We start from the raw sequence: 20,482 nt of genomic DNA, 5'->3' as shown, positions 1-20,482 counted from the left end.
GTATCAAAATAAGTACTCTTGTCCACAGACACTTTTTTTGCTTTTGATCCATACGTTACCAATGCCACTATTTTTCTTAACTTTACCGTCAGATGCCATGCGCAGGTTCAAATTGTACCGAGTACTAAGTTGACAGGCGCCAAAATGCATTCCTCAGCATTAGATCCTCTCGCGCCTCTCCAGTGAAGTTTATTCCTGATCCAGTATTTCGGATACAGTTTCAGTCTCTGACACTGAACGGCGTTACCTGTCCCAGTTGGACTAGCCCGTCCACGCGAAGTTCATTCATACACGAGGTGCAATGTGCACGGCACTTATAACCGTGCATACAACTATCGATCTGATGACACTTAACAGCGCATAACTTTTCGTTAGGCCATTCCTCGCTCATACTGTAATCTTTCCTACCCCAACCTACACCGCGGTCATGTGGGGTAGAACCAAATTCACCGACTGACTTCGTATTGTAACAACGTATTGTAACGCGTGTTTAAGCAATTCCGGTTGTACATGGGCGCTGGAAAGAAACACGAACCTTAAGTATGCGAACTTTAACCTTAACCTTAAGTATGCGAACCACGCGGCGCGCTGCTTTCATCGGGCTCCGACCTTGGAGGCAATAAAGAGATACTACGTAGAAGGGTCCTGAATTGTATCATGAATGACCTTAGTGGCTTTTTATTACCATCCAGGATACAATCGCTTGAAAAGAAATGCCAAACAGAACAGCGCGTAGATGCCGCACTGTTCGCGTTTTTTTGCCATCGCGATAATACATGCAAGATTGGTTTTCAGCTTAAACACCCCCGCGCACTTCTCAGTGGCTTTCGTCACACCTGCGAGTGAACAGATTCGTTGCAGGGCGTAGTGCACACACAACTCTGCACACAATTTCTTTTTTCGGAGCGGCATCAACTGAACCGCTGTTACGGCGGCGTCTTTTGTGTGGACCCCCCCCCCCCCCCCAAGCTCTCCCTTACCCACTGGCAGCTGAAGGAACATGGTTGCCTGCAGGATCGAGTGATGTAATCACGTGAGCTCTGCGCCATAGCGCCACAGCGCCACAGCGCCGTGCCGCTTGGCAGCTGAGCCAACTGAGAGCGAGGAAGACACGCGAAGCTCGCGACGTCAAAGGAACGGGCAGGTGTCATTCTCGGGGTCGACACCGCGCATGACAATGTACCGATTCGTCGTCGTCGTCGTTTAAGGCTTACGCCTGAGATGGTCTGTCTATAACCACCCGCGGCGAGGCGATGATGGGAGCGGGTGTACGGACTCCTCCTCTTCCTTCTCGGCTCGAAGGACACCGCACCCCGACTGCGCTCGGAACAGAGCCAGGGCAGGAAGTCGGCCGCCCGTAGCTTTGCGCGAGCATGCGTCGAAACCAGGAGGAAGAAAGGCTGGCGTAACGGCGTCGCCGAAGGAAGTCTCGCGCCGACGCCAGGCGATAAGAGAGAGCGAACGAACGAACGTCGTGCTAATACAGAGCGATGTTTTTCAGGGCCCTGGAATCACCTTTGTGCCCCCGAAAACTCTTCAAATGGGCACTATCAAACGGTTTGTAGTGGAAAGACCCACATGGCATCAAAATGATTACCTGAAGTGAAGGGAAATGCGATAGCAGAGCGTTGCTTGAAACATATATCTGCACTTTGTGCTAGCACTTGTATTTGTATTGGCAGAGTCTTCGCTGTACAGCGACGATTGTGCTAGTACCAGTCTGCCCATATATAGCACACTCAGCTGTATGATAGTGGCATTGCGTATACCATTCCTACAAAGCACGGGACGAACTGTTGCTTGTGCTTGATCTGACACGAGGTCGCTGGCGTCTGTCCGGGCTTATCGATGAGATTACAAAGCCTACTTAACTGCACCACGCTTCTGTCGGGAATTCCACTAGTTCAATATTGGCTGCACGTTGCACGCGCTGCCAATGCGAACCCCTGTTTCACAAAACCACAATGCTAGTCAATAATAGAAACTGAACAAGCGAATAGATAAACGAGGCACGTATATTCTGCCTCATGTGTCAGCCAGACATCTATCTCCTTGCATCAAAAAGAAACAAAATTTCGCAATGGCCTGATTCACCAGCTCTCTTGTTTATCTGGCACGTGCACCATGTGACCGAAGTGTATATTATACGATCGTGAATACGGTAAAGCTTCAGTTGTCAATGAGAGCTCGTGTCGTCCATTACTTGACCATCGTTTGTGTAGCGATGCTGGTGTGCCCAAGTATGCTATGGCGTAACAACTCGTCCAACTTCTCGCGTATAACAGCTGTAGTTCCTTTTTAATATATGGAGTTTTACGTGCCGAAACCACCATACGAACACGAGGCGCGCCGTAGTGGAGGGCTCCGGAAATTTCGACCGTGCCCGACATCGCACAGTACACGGGCTTCCACCATTTCGCCTCCACCGAAATACGACCGCCGCGGCCGGGATCGAACCCGCGACCTTCATGTCAGCAGCCGAGCACTGTAACCCCTGATCCACCACGGCGGACAATTACGCAATTGTAGACCCTCCCCCCCCCCCCCCCCCCAGCAAAAAAAAAGAGAGCACGGGCGCTTAGCGAGCATTTATGATAGTGTTTGTGACATTATTATTGGGGACGATTGTAGAGAAGGAACGGGTAGGGGTGGATAGGAAACCATGTCACGAGGATAAGATCACGGTCATACGCCTCCAGAAGGAACCGTGTATTGCTTCACGAGCACATATGCCCGAAAGCATTCATATCGCGACAGCATATCAACGGAAAAACCTAGAGCTATAAAGATATATCTCGGGCTGGCATCGCTATGTTTGCAGTTCAGCGCGGTCCTTGCGTCGAAGTTCACGTCGTCGTACAGAACCACCGGAAAACACAAAAGTCAGCTCAAGAATGTGTGACATCTTTTGCAGCGGAAAAACACACACCTCCTCTGTTTGCGTGTACATTTATCATGGCTCATCTTTGCCGAGGAATTTCCGCGCACTAAACCTTATCGTAACGACTTTTTTCGTTAAGATCGAGATAACGCTGTCAGCTCATGCAAATTGACCCCCGTCACTCGCAAGAACCTCGCTTCCATGTGCTGACGACACTGAAGAAAATTGATAGCCGAGATAAGGAATACGAGATTAAAGTACCAGGGAGTACAAACATGCCGCGAACGTCTTGTTACTGCGTGCTTGAGATATAAGTATGATATCGAAAGACGTTTTTATGGCGAGGCGGCGCCGCTGTCCGAGTCACTGTCCGACAGACACAGTGTCAGCGCTAACGAGCTTTATCTCGAGATAAGCACGTAGAACGGCAGAAGTACATTGCACTCACTTTCAAATATTTAGGTACACGTTATTAGCGGCTGCACACATGCGACTAGATGATAAAAAATTGAACGAACCAGTGCGAAGTTAATCAGGCGAGCTGGCCCAGATATTATTCAGTGGCCCTATCTTTTATTTCTCATAGACATCTGTCATAGACATCTGACTTATCCTTAGATAGGTCAGATCGTTAAAAATATGTGTCATGAAGCCTTATATGCCCCATCAAACGCGAAATTTGGTCGTTGGTACCGGCGTCTACACGAGTGATGCAAAGGATCATAATCACATGATGAGGTCATCACATGACGTAATCGTGACGTCACATATCACGAACATTTGCGACATCATCGTGATGTCATCATGGCGTCATACATGTTGACGTCACACGATGACTTCATCGCATGGCATCGTCGCTTAGTCAAAGTTGACCGATCCTGGAGGCAGTGCAAAACCACGTCAGGTGCAGAAAGCTTACGAAAGGGGTGGGGGGTGGAGGGGTAATGATCAATACATGGACTGAGAAGAAAAATAAGTTGGCTTTCGCCTTCAAGTCGTCTTAGGCGAATGCATAAGGGACCTCGTGAGTTGTTTTTTTTTCCTACTTTGTTGTTGACATTGATTTTTTTATCCTTAAGCCTGCTTAAGTCTGTTCGACTTCATCTTTACTTTGGATTGACGAGTACCTAGGGAAGTGAGTCTGTGGTGTAGGACTGCTACGAAGATGCAATTCACGTGCTAATGCAACTCAGTGTTTACAATGCGTAACAAGAACCTCGGTGCGTGTTACTAACCGGAAGTCTTTCGACATCCCCTTGCTTCCTGTCTACGCTACGACTGTTTGTGCAGTGATTCCTAATATTCAGCGGCACGATGTGTTCCAAGGACGCGCTATAATCCCAGTAACCGTCGTTAACCAGGTCGGTAAACGACGAGTTATAATAGGTCCCTCTCGTCGAGAGTGTTCGCTGATGCGATCTCATTTTACGACCGCACAGGCGGCAGCTATGAGCCAGAACAGTTGACGCTGTTGAATGGTTACCACGAATGTCTATTCAGGGCAGGTCAGCGTAACCCTAATGTATTAAGACACGACGATGGAATGACAGTAGTACTAAAAAACAGCGGAAGTACTAAAACGCTACGGCATGATAAGTGTGCGACGAGTGCCTCGTCCACTTTCTCACGACACCTTTTGTGTCAAGTCTCGTCGAGTTTATTCGAACACCGCGGCGAAGGAGTAAAGGTAGCAGATGCATCTCGAGCGTGCAGGGAAATGTACTGTTATGACGTAGCGTTTCCAAATTACGGTGTTTCCAAAGTTCAGCCATGTACAGAACTCTAAAACCTTCTTTTACGTAAGCGCTGAAGTCGACTTCAGATTTCTTATGACCTTTACAGCTTCATGAGTTCAGTTATATCACTAGAATTACTTTCTTTTAGCTTCCTTATCATACGGTTTAAGGTATCCTGAGCTTGCTATGCCAGATGTGTTGATGAAACGTTTTGATTTCTATCAAACGAATTCAAGCGAAACAAACCCAACATATGCGGTCCCAGAGACGGTCCTAGAACGCTCTCTTCTCCAACTTAGTTTCATTAAAGTCCACCTATCAGAGCCACGCTGATACAGTGAAATATTTTCACTGAATTGCTCTAAGCGTTCAGTTTACACGAATGATCTCCTCGATTAATTTTATTTTTTGAGAAGGTTTTGTACAACGCTTAAGGTGGCGGTACGTCCGGAAGGAATCCTGCTAGAGGAAGAGGACGACGATGAAGGGAAGGAAGGACAGGGAGCTCGGCCACACGCGCATCCGAATTCGACTAGAACAGATTCAACAAACCACCTCTGGCTATACGTAATACACCGAATCAATGTATATTTTATAACAGCGCCGGTGCTTACAGAACTGAGTGACGCCTTTCACAGTGGTAGACCAGGATGCATTTGCGACTCATGTACAAGGCCACGGTAACATGACGTTCATACGTGAAACGGAACTGTTCCGAAATTTACGTGGTTAAGAAATTTACTCCCTCGAAACACTCGTTGAGCTTTATTCCCAAGCTACATCGCAGGGCCGGCAATTTTCAGCGTCCGGTGAAGCTGTACAATGCAGTTCTCTGCCTGAACTCTGTTTGGCGCCTAAAGCCGACCGTAAATTTGGTCAATAAAGTGAACTTCATGAAGACACTAAAAACGGGGCAAATAATAAAAGACCACCGTTCTGAGAAGTGGATCCGCTGTTACATATGAGGTTATTATAGCACGTGCCACCTATCCCAACATGAAAACTAAACAAGAATTACTTGTGCAACGCGGAAATAACGCTACAAGCTCAATTTCAACTGATTTCTTGCAACACGAACGTCTTCGTTTCAATCAGCTAGTATACTTCTAAATGCCTATACTTTATCCCAAAGAGGGCATGATAGATTACACTGGAGAACGTGCCGATACATCCAGGTGCTGCTTGCGCCGAGCGATCACACGTGTAACAATTTTAGTTAGTGCAACCCGCGGACATCGAAAGAAAAAAAAACAGGGAAACCAGTCAAACACGAAGATCCAGTTTGCTACCCTGCAATGGGAAAGAGATAAGAGGAGACATAGATGTAGGAAAGAGAAGAATAAGAGAGGGATACGTGTCTATATGCGGAACATGACGGCAACGCCGACGCCAAAAACCCGCCTAGGGTGTCCGTGCAGTTGCTACCGCAATAAAAGATGACCCACACTTATCACAATAATTGTGGTTCGACGGCGCTGGTAACTCGAAGAAACTTCAGTGGGTTTTCGGGCAGAGTTATTAAGAAGACCGAATACGTCAGCGCAGCTATTTGCACATGCATTTAACGTTGCATTTCCGCATGCAACGTTCCTCTGTGCGCGCGAATGCTGCGTGGACGGAGAGTTATAGGTAGTCTTACACAAACGATCCCACGCCTGAGGTTCCGGGGAAAAGATTTATAAGATTGTAACGTACTGCACTTCAACTACGGAAGCACGAAAATGCTGAGTACGTATACGTCCTCGGTGCAAGCGGAAGACAACGCTATCTGCAGGGTTTCTGCTATCAGACGTCCATGTGCTGAGATCAGCTTCACGCTTCGACGAAAGTCTCAGTGTGCTTACGCGCACATTTTAATACACGCCAGCGGTACTACTTTGGTAAGACATGATTCAACCACGCCACGTTAGTTTAGGTTAGTGTGAGTTATAAATGGAAATTATGGGTAAGTTGGTAAGCAATTTCGGATGGACAGAGCGAGATACTCTTTAATGAATTTTCCATAGCAGAGGCATTAGGAGATGTAGCATTAAGAAACGTGTGCGTATTCTGCCTGAGTAATTAAATAAAAATGAAATGAATTGTGGTTACGATAAAGACGTCGATCCCCCTCAGTTTTCCCGATCCTTCGATCTTATCATGCATGATGACACGCATCATGTGTGTCACAACCTCGGCAAGCCAATTGACGATGAAGCCAAGGAAAACATAGGAAAACGTATTCCCCATGGAAACGTATACACAGGGAAACGTATTCGTGATACAAATTTAGGAGCAGGAATTATAAGATGAATAGGAAAATCAAACCACACGTAAAATGACTTCCTGCAGCTGGGAGTCGAACTCAGAGGCTACGAAATATGCGTCCGCTGGCCTTATCTCAGTCTACTTAACGTAATAATTTCTACCCCTCTATTAAAGCTACGAGTTACTTCCCTCACGCTTTCCTTGCCATCGTTATCTGCTAGCTTCTTATGTACGTATCTGCAAAAAAAAAAAAAAACGGGTCGATTCCCTTTCATCGTCGTCATCATAATCATCATTTATCATCCCTCAAGGGCCCTGGGCTGGCATTACATAAGGGGAGGGTAGCAAACTATATTATCATCATCATCACCAGTGTTTCATTTTCACCAAAACAGATTTCACCAAACAAAAATGGGGGGACGGCAAAAAAGCTGCAGTTATTGCAGCTTACAAACCATACTATACTATACAAACCGTCATACTATACAAACCTCTCGTTAATGTCATGTACGGCGTCACATATTTTAAGTGTTTATATTTTCCATTAGGCCCCGCCCACACCCGCTCCCAACCGCGTCTTCCCTGCGTGATAAATGAAACGTGGCACGGCTTGGCCGCCGGCCATGTTGGTGTTTTGATGACTGAGTTGTTGCCAACACACCCCGTTATAGCCAGTGTTGTTCTTTTTGTGACCCTAGGCTGTTTGTGTTTACATAAAGTGCACAAGCTAATTTCTTAATATAAATTTGGCAGCAGAATATTGCTACTTGCGACGAGCACCTAGGGCCAAGTTTAATTCGTCACGATACTTCACTTTTTCACACGTGCTGCCGTCTCCTCCCCCCACCCTCCTCCCCTCACCCTTCCTCTCGAATTTTAAGAATGAAGGTACGGCAGACGCGTGGACATTTGGGCCTGTTTGTTGATCTGTGCTCTGCTTCTCCAACAAATAAAAGTACATGTCAGTCTCCTCCTTTACTGTTTCTTATATGTTACTTGAGTAACCACATTAAGAGTCACCCTCGCTTTTCTATTAACGTTATTGGCTATAATTAAATTAGTAAGCTAACTAAAGAATTTTCGTCTTCTTTCCCTAGCCACCCATTTACAGCAAAAGGCTGCGTTATTACCGTTATGTCATTCATTAGTGCCTGTCGTCTGAGTAGACTCGAAAATATGCACTTTTAATGATGAATGTTAATGCGCTAAGAGTGGAACCTCAATGAGTGATCCACGCTCGATTTGACGCACTAAGTGTCGAGCGCACAGTTTCCGAAGCGCCAACCGCAAGCGACTCTCGACTTACACCTCTTGAAGGAACAGAAAATGGCGTTATTTTCTGCACATTGCCTCCGCGCCCGTCTGTTCGAACGCTCCCCCCCCCCCTCTTTTTCGCCCCTTCGTCCTGCACACACACACAGACGCGCAAGAAAGGCCCGCGCTCACCAATACATCGACAGGGAACCCTTTCAATCTTTGAACGAAATCTCAACAAACTTTCTTTCTCCCTATCTATTACTATCTCTACCGTAAGTTCTTCAAAATATTCACTCCAATGATGGAGGTACTGGGTTCGATCCGCGTAGCACCACCCACCCACCAGGCACCTAGTAGAGACAGAGGTACTTTGGCCTGGCGCTAGTGTTGTGGGTACTCATCTTGAGAAGGTGGCCTTTCATCGTCCTGCTCTCTGGGTTATAAACGTCTTTCCTAACCTCAAACCACTCTCCCTCTGCAGAAGAAAGAAAGAAAGAAAGAAAGAAAGAAAGAAAGAAAGAAAGAAAGAAAGAAAGAAAGAAAGAAAGAAAGAAAGAAAGAAAGAAAGAAAGAGAGAAAGAAAGAAAGAGTCCGCGCATTGTTTGGCTTTGCTCCGCGGATCCGTTGGCGCCGCAATAAAGCACGTGGTGTGTCACGCGGTACGGTCGTGACCGTTTAACGAGGAACAGAAAAGAAGAGAGCCGCGGCGCGCCCCCTTTTTTGAACCGATTCCAAGTCCAAGGAGCAAGGAGCGAAACAAAAGGGCGCGGAGAGATTGAGGACGCCAGCGAGACGTCGCGACAAACACGTCTCGACTAAAAACCCTTTTCATCGCGACAAATGTTGCGACTTGACTGCTTCTCACGTGCAAATATCTCAGAGAAGTCGCTTCACAGGAGTTTTATGTCCGAAAACCACGAAACGATTATGAGAGATGCCGTTGTAGCGGGCTCCGGAAATTTCGACCACCTGGGGTTCTTTAACGTGCACCTAAATCTAAGCACACCGGCCTCTAGCATTTTGCATCCGTCGAAATGCGGCTGCCGGGGCCAGGATTCGATCCCGCGACCTCTCGGGTCAGCAGTCGAGCACCGTAACCACTATAGGCCACCACGGCGGGGCGAACTGTTTGATATTATGTCCTTCTGTGTGAATATTTAAATAGCCCACTTGTTTGTTTTTAGTGGCACGGGCAACGAGTCACACTCTTGTTTCTCTTCCAAGCACTTCCGGTCAAGCACTTACTTCCGGTTTCTCCGAATATTCAGAGAGAGTGTTTTGAAGAAATAAAACTGGTGCGAGATCGATGGTTCTGGTTCATACTGTAATAGTTGTTTTGGATAAATATGATATCGTAGCATAATTTCAATTAAGATTAGGGCCAATTCACTGTCAGGATAATTAACGAAAATTAATTGAGTTCATAGGAAGATTGCGAACAGCTGGAATCGTGGCGGCACCTGGCGGAACAGATCTCAACCACGAGCTCGTTTTCCTCATGGCCTCCGAGATCTGCTTTGGCAGTGGTTGAAACACAAAAGTTAACGCAAGGAATACACCAGGGCAGACGAACGCCGACGTGCGAATGTCACACTACCAGACTCCTAATTCAAAAATTAAGGTTTGCCACCAGATTTTGCTTTCTGTCCCTGTCCTTTAAAGCTCGTCTGCTGACCACCGCTCAGTTAGCATGACCATGCTACACAGTGAGTGTGGTGAGCAGTGAAACTACCTTTTCTTTCCCTGGTTGTTTTTGTTTGTATATAGTTCCCCAAATAAACAACCAATTATTACTTTGCTGTGCTTGAAACGTAAATTACAAACAAAAGACTTCGCTAGCAACTCCAAAATGTGTAATCCTGCCTTCACTAGAAGGAAATCTGGCCCTGCTGACGCGATAGCACCATGGCAGCTGCAGCAGGAAGTTTGGATATTGATTTTAGATTTTTGCTTGCCGAAAAGATTAAGCTAGTTTAGATCCATAGATAAACATTAGAGATATATGCATGCACAAAATGGCAATTTTAAGAGTTTTTTTGTGTTTGTGCCTGTTGCTAACAACGTGTTGGAATTACATTTAAGCATTAATACAGGTCTTTGTAATAGCGTTTCAGGTTAATAACGAAATTTTTATAATGTTTTATTTGAACATGCAGCACAGGAAGTGCCCTACACTCGCAGACGGGCACAGGACACCGCGTTACTTCAAACAAATTATTTGTGAGGGACAGAGAAATAACACATACGAACAACAGAAGTGATAGGGTTGGAGTGGAAGCGCAGTCTCAAGGCTATGCAGCTCGACTTAGATATCGCACCAAGATCCGCTCCTGAATAACACGTGGAAAAAGAGCTAAAAGAGAGAAGACAAAAGAAGAAATAATGAAAAGTAGCGTCAAAGAGAAAAAAAATGTCGTGGCAGTGTTCCTCGTAGCTACAAGCTCAGCTATATATAACCGGCATGGCGGTTCCCCGCTTTACCTTCCTTCGACTTCAAGGAGCTCGAGGTCAGGACCTCTGGGAGATTAGATAGGTGAACGAAAGGCGCGAATACCAAACGGAAAGAGAAGGAAGGAAACATGGAAAGAAGGCGTGACTCTGAAGAAAGAAAGAAAGAAAGAAAGAAAGAAAGAAAGAAAGAAAGAAAGAAAGAAAGAAAGAAAGAAAGAAGAAAGAAAGAAGAAAGAAAGAAAGAAAGAAAGAAAGAAAGAAAGAAAGAAAGAGAGAAAGAAAGAAAGAAAGAAAGAAAGAAAGAAAGAAAGAAAGAGGATGAGGGGAGGGCATACGAGTCGAGCGCGGTCTTGCAAAGCCCGAGATCGAGACGCATGGAAGAAATTAGAGGGAGGAAACGTGGGCTGACGCAATCGACACGTGCGCGTGTTCGTATCAGTTAGTTTGCTTCGCCAACAACGCACGTGACAGAGTTCGACGACTGCGGTAGGAGGTAGTATAACTCACGAACCGCTCAGGTTTGCATTGGTTAGAGTTACAACGGGCTGGCAATGAAAGACACAAGTTGCTGCTAACTTCTGCCGGATCTTGTTTTGTCACGTGCAAACATACAAACGTAGTAAACTGTCTGTAAAATTGGAAGTAAAGCATAAAAAGAATATTTATTCATTTATTTATTTGACACATCCCTGGGGCCAATACGACATTATAGAGGGGTGCAGTTACAAGTAAAACGGGTTAATTCAATGAACGGGACTTAATAAAGCAATAAAAAATGTAATAAAAACAAATGGCACCTATGCATACAATGTTAGCTATGACGTTCGATGATGCGGATTGAACAACGTGACGAAAGGGTTGCTATAGTTATACAATGTTAGCTATGATGTTCTCGATTGACTGATTGATTGATTGATTGATTGATTGATTGATTGATTGATTGATTGATTGATTGATTGATTGATTGATTGATTGATTGATTGATTGATTGATTGATTGATTGATATAACTTTGACAAACAAATTTTGGGGTGACAACAGACACCCTATCGTGCGGGGCTCGGGATTTATCTTGAAATTCCGGGGCGATTTCCACGTGCCCCCGAATGTAAGTACACTAAAGTGAGCTTCATTTTTTTTCTTCTTTTTGTCCAATACCGATATGCGGCTTCACCGGCCGGAAATCGAACTTCCGACTTCGTATTTTGTAAAGAGAAAAAAGACTGAGTTAACAAAACCGAAAATTTTTATGGCAGCCAAGTCGCGTAATAGGAATATGCCTCGCTCTAACTTTACAAGCAGGGACACGTGTCCACATCTCATTGATCGCAAAGAACGATCGCAATGCATTCTAAAGAAAGAGAAGGAAATGAAGAATCAACCTGTTGCAAATTCAACATATTTTCGCCTCGTTTTTTAATAGGGCTCAATAAACTAAGCACATACTTTGAAATCAGCGGCGTCCCTCAAACATAGTGTTGAGGCCTAGGTTTACGGGGGAAGATAATGAACTGTGGCCTTCATTCCTTCGGGGATTGTGATTCCTTCAGTGGTTATTATTATTATTATTATTATTATTATTATTATTATTATTATTATTATTATATTATTATTATTATTATTATTATTATTATTAGCTGTAGTAGTGGTAGGAATACTAATAGTAATGGAAGTAGTAGCAGTATCTGGGCGCACGGGAACGCTAAAGCACGAAGCATAGGTGACGATGGCTTGCCATAAGTGGCAGATGTAACTGCAATGTGTACAACCATTTCCCAACTGGTTCTCTAGCACCGCAGTAAAAAGCTGCAAAAGTTTCACTCATCTGCGGCAACCGTGCTGTCACGCGGAAGCTATCTCTACGAGAATAAAACCTCGGTGACAACGATAAAAGAGAAGACACGCTGTTGGCGCTTGCTGAAATACGCGAGCGTGTTATTTGTTTTTACGAGCGCATCATCTATATACGTATATGCGCATACACCACTGATAAACCGTGGAACACCAAGCGAGGCCATCGGCTGATTTAGCGGAACAACCGGAAACAGAAACCTTACTGCACCACAGTTGGTCTGACAGAAGAGGAAACGAGGGAGACGGTGTCTATGTTGTTTGGGAACGTTTCCTGCGAGTGTACTGCGAGCGTGCTCACAACAGGGATATATATATATATATATATATATATATATATATATATATATATATATATATATATATATATATATATATATATATATAGAGAGAGAGAGAGAGAGAGAGAGAGGGGGGGTGATAGATAGATAGATAGATAGATAGATAGATAGATAGATAGATAGATAGATAGATAGATAGATAGATAGATAGATAGATAGATAGATAGATAGATAGATAGATAGATAGATAGATAGATAGATAGATAGATAGATAGATAGATAGATAGATAGATAGATAGATAGATAGATAGATAGATAGATAGATAGATAGATAGATAGATAGATAGATAGATAGATAGATAGATAGATAGATAGATAGATAGATAGATAGATAGATAGATACTATCGACTAAGAAGAAAACGGAGTAAGTAGGAAACGAGGAAGAAAATCCTTTTCGCCTTCGAGTCGTCTTAGGTGAATACATGAGAGACCATCGTGACTTTTTCAGTTGACATGTATACGGCATTTCGTACCGCAAAGCGGGCTTTTCCTTTTCATCGACCGACCGTGCTAGGAAGACCACTCTCCCCAATCACTGCCACCTGTTTCAAAGACGGGAGTCGTGTGTCGTCACGCGCCGAAACTTTAAACGCTGCCGGCCCCGGCCATTGAAATCTATACTTCCGTTCTTTGTTTCTCTTTTTTTATTATTCCACCTTCACCACGTGCAACGTGTACCGCGCCAGGAAAGCAGATGCTGCCGCCGTTTCGGCTCCCTTCGTGCAAGCACGCGCTGTGCAGTGAAAACAAAATAAAAATGCGCGAGAAGCACGTGATACAACGTGGCATCCAACACGCACATGATACGTGCGGCTCGTCTGAAGCATACGTCCGTTCAACACAATGAAACTTTTAAGGAGCAACTTCGACGCATGGGACTGCTGGCATCACCGCACATTTTTCTACTGTGATTGTTCAGCTTTATAATAATTATTATTACTGTTATTGGTTTAACGTCCCAAAACCACGACATGACTATGAGGGACGCCGTCGTGAAGCACGTTTTTGTGAACACATGTAATCGCTACAAATTAGTTGCACTTGCAGGAAAATAGGACAGCCAAAGAAATGTCAATTTGAATTAATCGCGAAGACGTTTCGAATCAGCACGACGATGAAGATACAGGTCTTCAAGGGGTATTGACACGAAAATTTTCAGTTTTTTTTTTTTGCGTCAAATGAAAGGCCAAGCCCACAAAAGCCTTGAAATTTCACTGGCAAGCGTGAGTGCACCACGAAAAAGTAATTACCATATGTTTTTTAAAGGCTAGTTTCGCTTCCTACTGTGCCCTGACGTCACCGCGCGGTATGAGCTTCTAGTCACGTGCTTGCGCAGCATGTCGTGACGTTTCCACGTCTGATCCGCTCCTTGGGTCCGTTGGTGACACGCAAGCCGCTATTTTGAATGTTTTGGTGCCTGACGTCATCACAACTAGCCGTACTAGCGCGTGAAGTCACCAGAATTAACAATGTTGCCTGTCGTCACGATAGTGTCGGTGTCAGTAGGTGCGCCATGCGAAAATCGACTTTAAAGGTGTCTTATCAGCCTTTACTGAGCTTCACACTCGCGCAGAGCTGTCTCTGTGTAAAGAAGATTTGTATGATAGAGTAAATTCACATTCTAATATTGGTTTCAGTACCCCTTTCAAGAAATACACAGAATTTCCGTGATGTCCAAAGCGCTGTTTTTCAACGTCCCACAGTATTTACTCAGCGTTCATTCATCAGCGAGGTAGGCGCGGGGGGGGGGGGGGGGGGGGGGGGAGGCGGGGTCATAAATACATCGCCTGATGACTTTCGCCTTCGAGCCGTCTTAGGCGAATGCATGCACCTTGGGAGTTTTTACGTAACAGCGAACCCCTGATCTCGCCATGAACTCCAACCACCACCTTCGGAAATGCATTTTCTCTTTTCGCCTGACGCAACACATAAGCGGCGCGCGGTGCACCCATTCACTGTATAACAGCACGTGCATCGCTGACGTGCGCCTGTACAAGTCGACGACATCCCAGCCAGCGTTGTTTAAGGCGCTGAACGCAAGTGAGTAGCGTGGCTGAGCAATGGCATTGGAAAGAGAAACCTTCGACCGAATGTGTATGTATACATGCACGCACGCGCCCTCTCTCGTCTCGCCTCACTAAGCCGTGCGGCCTTGGCTCGTTAAACCTCCTTTCCCCCGTTGAAAGTGAGGACGTCTGTCCTACTCCCGAAGCAAGACTGAAACCTTGAGCAGGTCAGACAGCGAGTACTCGTGACCTCTGAAGATGTATACGGCGTCTCGAGGTTCAGTATGTTGACGTCTGTCTGCAGGTCACAATGCCTGCGCGCTGCGAAATGTTTACAGAATTTACGCATTGTATATATGTGTGTTTTAGCACGTGAATGGCTTCTTCTCCCTGTTTGTTTCTCTCTCCTTCTCTCTCTCATGGCAGACCATGCGGTAAAATCTTGGGGTTTTACGTGCCAAAGCCAGGATTCGTGTTAGTGAATAGCGTGTGAGGTGTGAGTGAGTGAGTGAGTGAGTGAGTGAGTGAGTGAGTGAGTGATGGAGTGAGTGAGTGGTGAGTGAGTGATGAGTGAGTGAGTGAGTGAGGGAGTGAGTGAGGAGTGAGTGAGTGAGTGAGTGGTGGTGAGCTGAGTGAGTGAGTGAGTGAGTGAGTGAGTGAGTGAGTGAGGAGTGAGTGAGTGAGGTGAGTGAGTGAGTGAGTGCGTGAGTGAGTGAGTGAGTGGTGAGTGAGTGAGTGAGTGAGTGAGTGAGTGAGTGAGTGAGTGAGTGAGTGAGTGAGTGAGTGAGTGAGTGAGTGAGTGAGTGAGTGAGTGAGTGAGTGAGTGAGTGGAGTGAGTGAGTGAGTGAGTGAGTGAGTGAGTGAGTGAGTGAGTGAGTGAGTGAGTGAGTGAGTGAGTGAGTGAGTGAGTGAGTTCGGAACTCGTCCGTCCGTCCATCATTCCGTCTCATCGCATGTCTGCCTGGTTCTCACATGTCAGTTTCAGCTTGACGGAGTGCACGTGTGCAAACTGCGCGAACCCAAACCCTCGCCGCAAAAACTCAGCCTTGCGACGCAAGGGCGCAATGCCCCCGATGGCCTTGTAAGGAGGAAGTTATGAGCCTTCGCTCATTATTTCCGTGTGAAACGTGAGAAGGGAGCCAATCTCCCGATTGGTCGGTTAATTTACTGGCAGTCTTAATTAATATGACGTGCTACAACCTCGCAAGCACGTTCGGCGCGTCATCGCTCGTGTTTTACGGCGTGGGAACTTGAGGAACTGTATGCGACGGAGCGCATGGCTTGTCGCACCACAATCAGTGACAGATCTGCGTTTACCACTTCTTGAGACATGTCTAACATTTTTGCAGTTACGTGGTGTCTTACATACGATGTCTTTCTGTAGGCGTCGTCATTGTGGCAAGCCACCTTTCAGGACAATGATTGACCTTACGCTGAAACTGTTGCCACCGAAGATGTTACGTTGTATTATTGCGCAAATGGGTTGTCTTTGCCGAAAATGCGATAAAAGAAAAAATACTAGGCATATGCATGGTTTCAGCGCTGTTGTGCTCGGCGAAAACGCACGGCACATTTTTCTACAGGCCGCTTTAGCGTGGTGTTAGCAGGGCACTATCAACTAGCAAGCTGACGACTGCGCGCAGGTGCTATGCACAAGTCGTGCAAAGATTTGTAATGAACAAAGAAAAAGTTTACGGTGCACATTATTAGCAGGATTCCTTTTTTTTTAAAGAAGCTGAGCTTTTCTCCGAAGATTTGGGACATATACAACTTCGTATTTTTAACCTTTTCTTTCTTTTTCGTTGTAGAGTTATTTCGACGTACAAAGGATACACCAAAGTAGGAGCGCGTGCGTGAAGGAGAGCAGAAATTTGCAAGATATTTTCCGTAAAACTGCTGCAGCCGACTGAAATGCCTTCCTAGTACATATACCTATGTAATGCTGAACTTTCTGCCGAATATAATTCTGACAAAATTGGTTCAGTCACTGGCACAAGAGACACGGCAGACGTGTGTTCCTTGTTCTTTTCTTTTTTTCTTTGTTCCACCTTGTGTTTTTATCTACCGCAAAATTCACGCGGCCATCAGGGCCGGTAATCCAACCCACGTACTCAAGCTTAGAACAGTGCGACACCTCAGCGGATAAGCTACCACGCTGGGTAACGCTACTGAGCCGCCATAGTTGGCAACGTTGATGCTTCTACATTTTTTAACAGTGAAGCTGTTCTTGGTCGAGCCTTTCATGTCCTGGATCCGTGGTAACCCTTGCGGTCGTCATAAACGGGTATGCGCGCCACGGACATTGGGTAAATCCCCCTATACTCACCACTGGTCCACTAAAAATGAAGGCAACAGTTAGCCCAGCAAACGGGTATGTGCCACACAAATCTGTGCAGCCTATAAGAAAACTATCATCATCATAAACCGGTATGTGCCACAGAAATTGTGTAAATCCCACTGCACACAACTTCCACTAAAAAGGAAGAAGGCAACAGTTAGCCCAACAAATGGCGTGCGCGTTACCACAGTCGCACCACTGTCACTGGATACTTCGTGGTTATAAAACGCGGTGGCTATACTACCACCTCAAAGCTTAACAAATAGCATTTAATAAAGAGCAGTGATACAACATATCTGAAAGACTTGCAAAACATAGAAATACGTTAGCCAGACGAAAAGAACGCCACCAGACTCGCTGTTTCATCGCTGTCCGCGAAGTGGAGCTGGTTGAATTTTTTAACTATGTGAAATTAGCGCTAATGCATACGGACACAAAGGCAAGGCAGATAAGGACAAGGACGTCTTTGTGTCCGCCTTCAGTTGTGCTATTACACTTCGTTAGAACGCGAGACCAACTAGTCCAACACTCTGTTACTGATGATTTTACCTCGTGCACCTTCCTCGCAATAACAGACGCTCCCCAATCCAAGTGCAGGCTGGCTCGGGCCTGGGCTTCACTCCCAATGCGCTGCAGGTTGGTGTGGGAGGAGATCACCGACAGGTGTGCTCTCGGCGTTTCCAGGTAACAAAGTGTGCTGCCCCATGGACACAGTTCTAAGCGCGTTTCAAACACTCTCTCCAGATCTGTACATCTATGTCTTTCTGTCTCTTCATGAAGCGCATCACATAGTGTACCACCACAGCTGCGTAAAAAAACCTCCCGTTTATTTAGTATTTGATTTAGCGACGAAAAGTAACGATACCAACGACAAAAGGCACGGCCAACTTCCGCTCACGTTCTATTTTTCACTGAACCATGCTATATAAATGAAGCAAGCATGCACCAAATGTAGAGCAGCTGCGTGGGAGTCCGTGAAAGTTTTACCAACCTACCCTGCCATGCAGTACAACTAGGCCTGCCAGTTTTGCTCTTGAATCCACGACCTAGAAGCGGCGAATAGCGAACACAATGTTGTACGTGTGGCGTTGTGGGTGGATGCAGGCGCGTCTCGCTGGTTCAAAAAAATAAAAGCAGAAGGGAATAACATCTGTGCATACGGATGGCACGTAAATGGTTCACTGCTGCAGAATTTGGCTGTAGTCGACGTCAAAGGCAATCGCCAGCGTCACGCGGAACATGTGGCACGTCATGCGCCCTGTTACGCCTGCGACTGGTGTTTTTCCACCGACAAGCCAGCCGTATAAGGAAAGTTGCTCCTAGTGGCTGGCTATAACAATGAGAACTGCTGCCACGTGCACCTTGATTATCTTAAATACGCCGTTCAAATTAAGGTTTGAGAAAGACACATTCGGCAAGCGCCCTTTTACGATAAAAAATGACACCTAACCGTAATCTACAGGAAACGGCGAAACCATATCCTCAAAGAAAGGGTTAGCGTAGAAAAAGTTGGGTAAGTGTTTGTGATTAGGAATCTTGTACAAACGTAACCAAATGTATTCAACTGACAACCAAGCCAAGGAAAGCATAGGGAACATTAGTTGTTCATTTAAATGTATAGTGTAATAATTATGGTGTAAATTGGAATGCGTTAAAGTGGACGAAAAAGCGCCATTTACGACGGTGGGATCCGAACCAACAACCTTCGAATTACATGTCTTATACGTCGTTCAAAACCTGAGATATTGAACGATCCTCCTATCGTTGACTATCGGTATATAGTCGTGTTTCACATGCAAATTCCTCATTTTTCTTTGCAGCCTCGCCTATTTGCACCGATAAGAAAATTTTCACTCTAACCTAACGCCAATAAGATATACAGACCTCATCAGGCCGATATGTGGCTTTCTGTCTGCGCCCCTTTCAGACGTATACCTTATATTGATACGAAATAAAGTTAAGTTCCGTTACGTCGACCTGTCGCGAAGTTTTGGCAGTTGGTCGTGGCGCTCCATACAGATAAGAATAATTGTGGTCATCGCGTCGATGTAAGAAAGAAGAGCGAGGAAACATCGCCATCGCAAAACCTAATAGAAAGGTCTCTGACTTGCAAAAGAAAAAAAAACTCCGTCTGTTGTTTAGAACGTACAGCATTTGGGACCTAGAAATTGCTTTACATATTATTCTTGCAGCCTTGAAATCGCATCTATGTGTATACTCGGCTGCATACATAGTGGCTGTTCATAATTTCTGTCGCATTCCAAAAGCGTAGATGGTGTAGAGTAAACATTTGAGATGAAAAACCAACAACATACACAGAAAAAGAAGGCGATAAGACAAAGCTGGCCAAACAACTGTTCTGTCGCCTTCTCTTCCAGTGTCGTGTTTATAGCTGTTGTGTTAATGGCTATTTTTTCATCTTGAATCACGTACCAAGCGTCTAAACTTTTTGACATTTTTGCCAAAGGGTAGCCTTTCTAAGCAAACTATGGAACAAAGTTAGGTTTTTTTCGGGGCACGTATTACGCCGAACTCCAACGCCTCGCTGTCTCCTATCATATTACGCTTCGCAGAAACCACGTTTCACAGCGCCCGTAACCTTAGTCTTTTAATTTCCAGGAAAAGGTCAAGACCGCCTCTTTTACTCTTTTTCTCTTTTTTTTTCAGACTTTCTTTCATTTTTGTTTTGTTTCATCAGTGAACGCATCGTTTCGGTAACGCTATCAGGCGTCGATGTCCTGAGTTCTTCTCGGCGAGGCGTGAAGTAACAGAAAAGCAGACGCGACGCAAGCCACTTTGTTAGCAGAGATGAGAAACTCACCTGCTCGAACTAATATTAAACTCTCTTAAACTTTAATTTCACCCGCATATATAGTTATATACCGTATCACACCCGTATGCTAAAGGTAGATAGCATTCGAGTATAGTGGAACTGGTTGAATGAAAAACTTTTTCTGACATTTAAAACGCGCCTTTTCTTTGCGGCGCTGAGTTCTATATACCACCCGAAAGTCGAACGAGAAGAAGAGATACACCTAAAATATATATATATACACACATTGAATGCGCAAGAAGCATCGACAAACAGCGCCCCCGGTCGAAGCCTGAAAAGCCCGTCTCTGGTTCGTCTCGTCTCGACTCTTTATTGCATTGCTAGTCTCCTACCCCTGATCCCAGCAGTTTTCCAGGAAAGCGCGCACGGCAGTGTTGAACGAAGCGAGAGCGACGAGTTTATTTGGTGAATGCGAGACCGGAGGTGCAGGCTGACTTAATAATCCCCTAGTGCTCGCGTTCTATCTACAGACAGATTCGGTGAAATGAGTTCCCTTAGAGTGCCGAGTAACTAATAGGTGACTAGCCTTAACGCGCGCGAG

At 45.4% G+C, this 20,482-nt stretch overlaps 1 protein-coding gene across 3 annotated transcripts in view; it reads right to left on the bottom strand.

The window, feature by feature from the left end:
• The window catches only part of LOC119389569 (cationic amino acid transporter 4), a 98,012-nt gene that overhangs the window by 13,260 nt on the left and 64,270 nt on the right, over window positions 1–20,482 (bottom strand). The window lies entirely within an intron of this gene.

The sequence above is a fragment of the Rhipicephalus sanguineus genome, chromosome 4, assembly GCF_013339695.2.
Source record: "Rhipicephalus sanguineus isolate Rsan-2018 chromosome 4, BIME_Rsan_1.4, whole genome shotgun sequence".
NCBI classification, from domain to species: Eukaryota; Metazoa; Arthropoda; class Arachnida; order Ixodida; family Ixodidae; genus Rhipicephalus; species Rhipicephalus sanguineus.
Note: the sequence above shows the minus strand (reverse complement) of the source record. Positions and strands in the feature narration are given on the sequence as shown.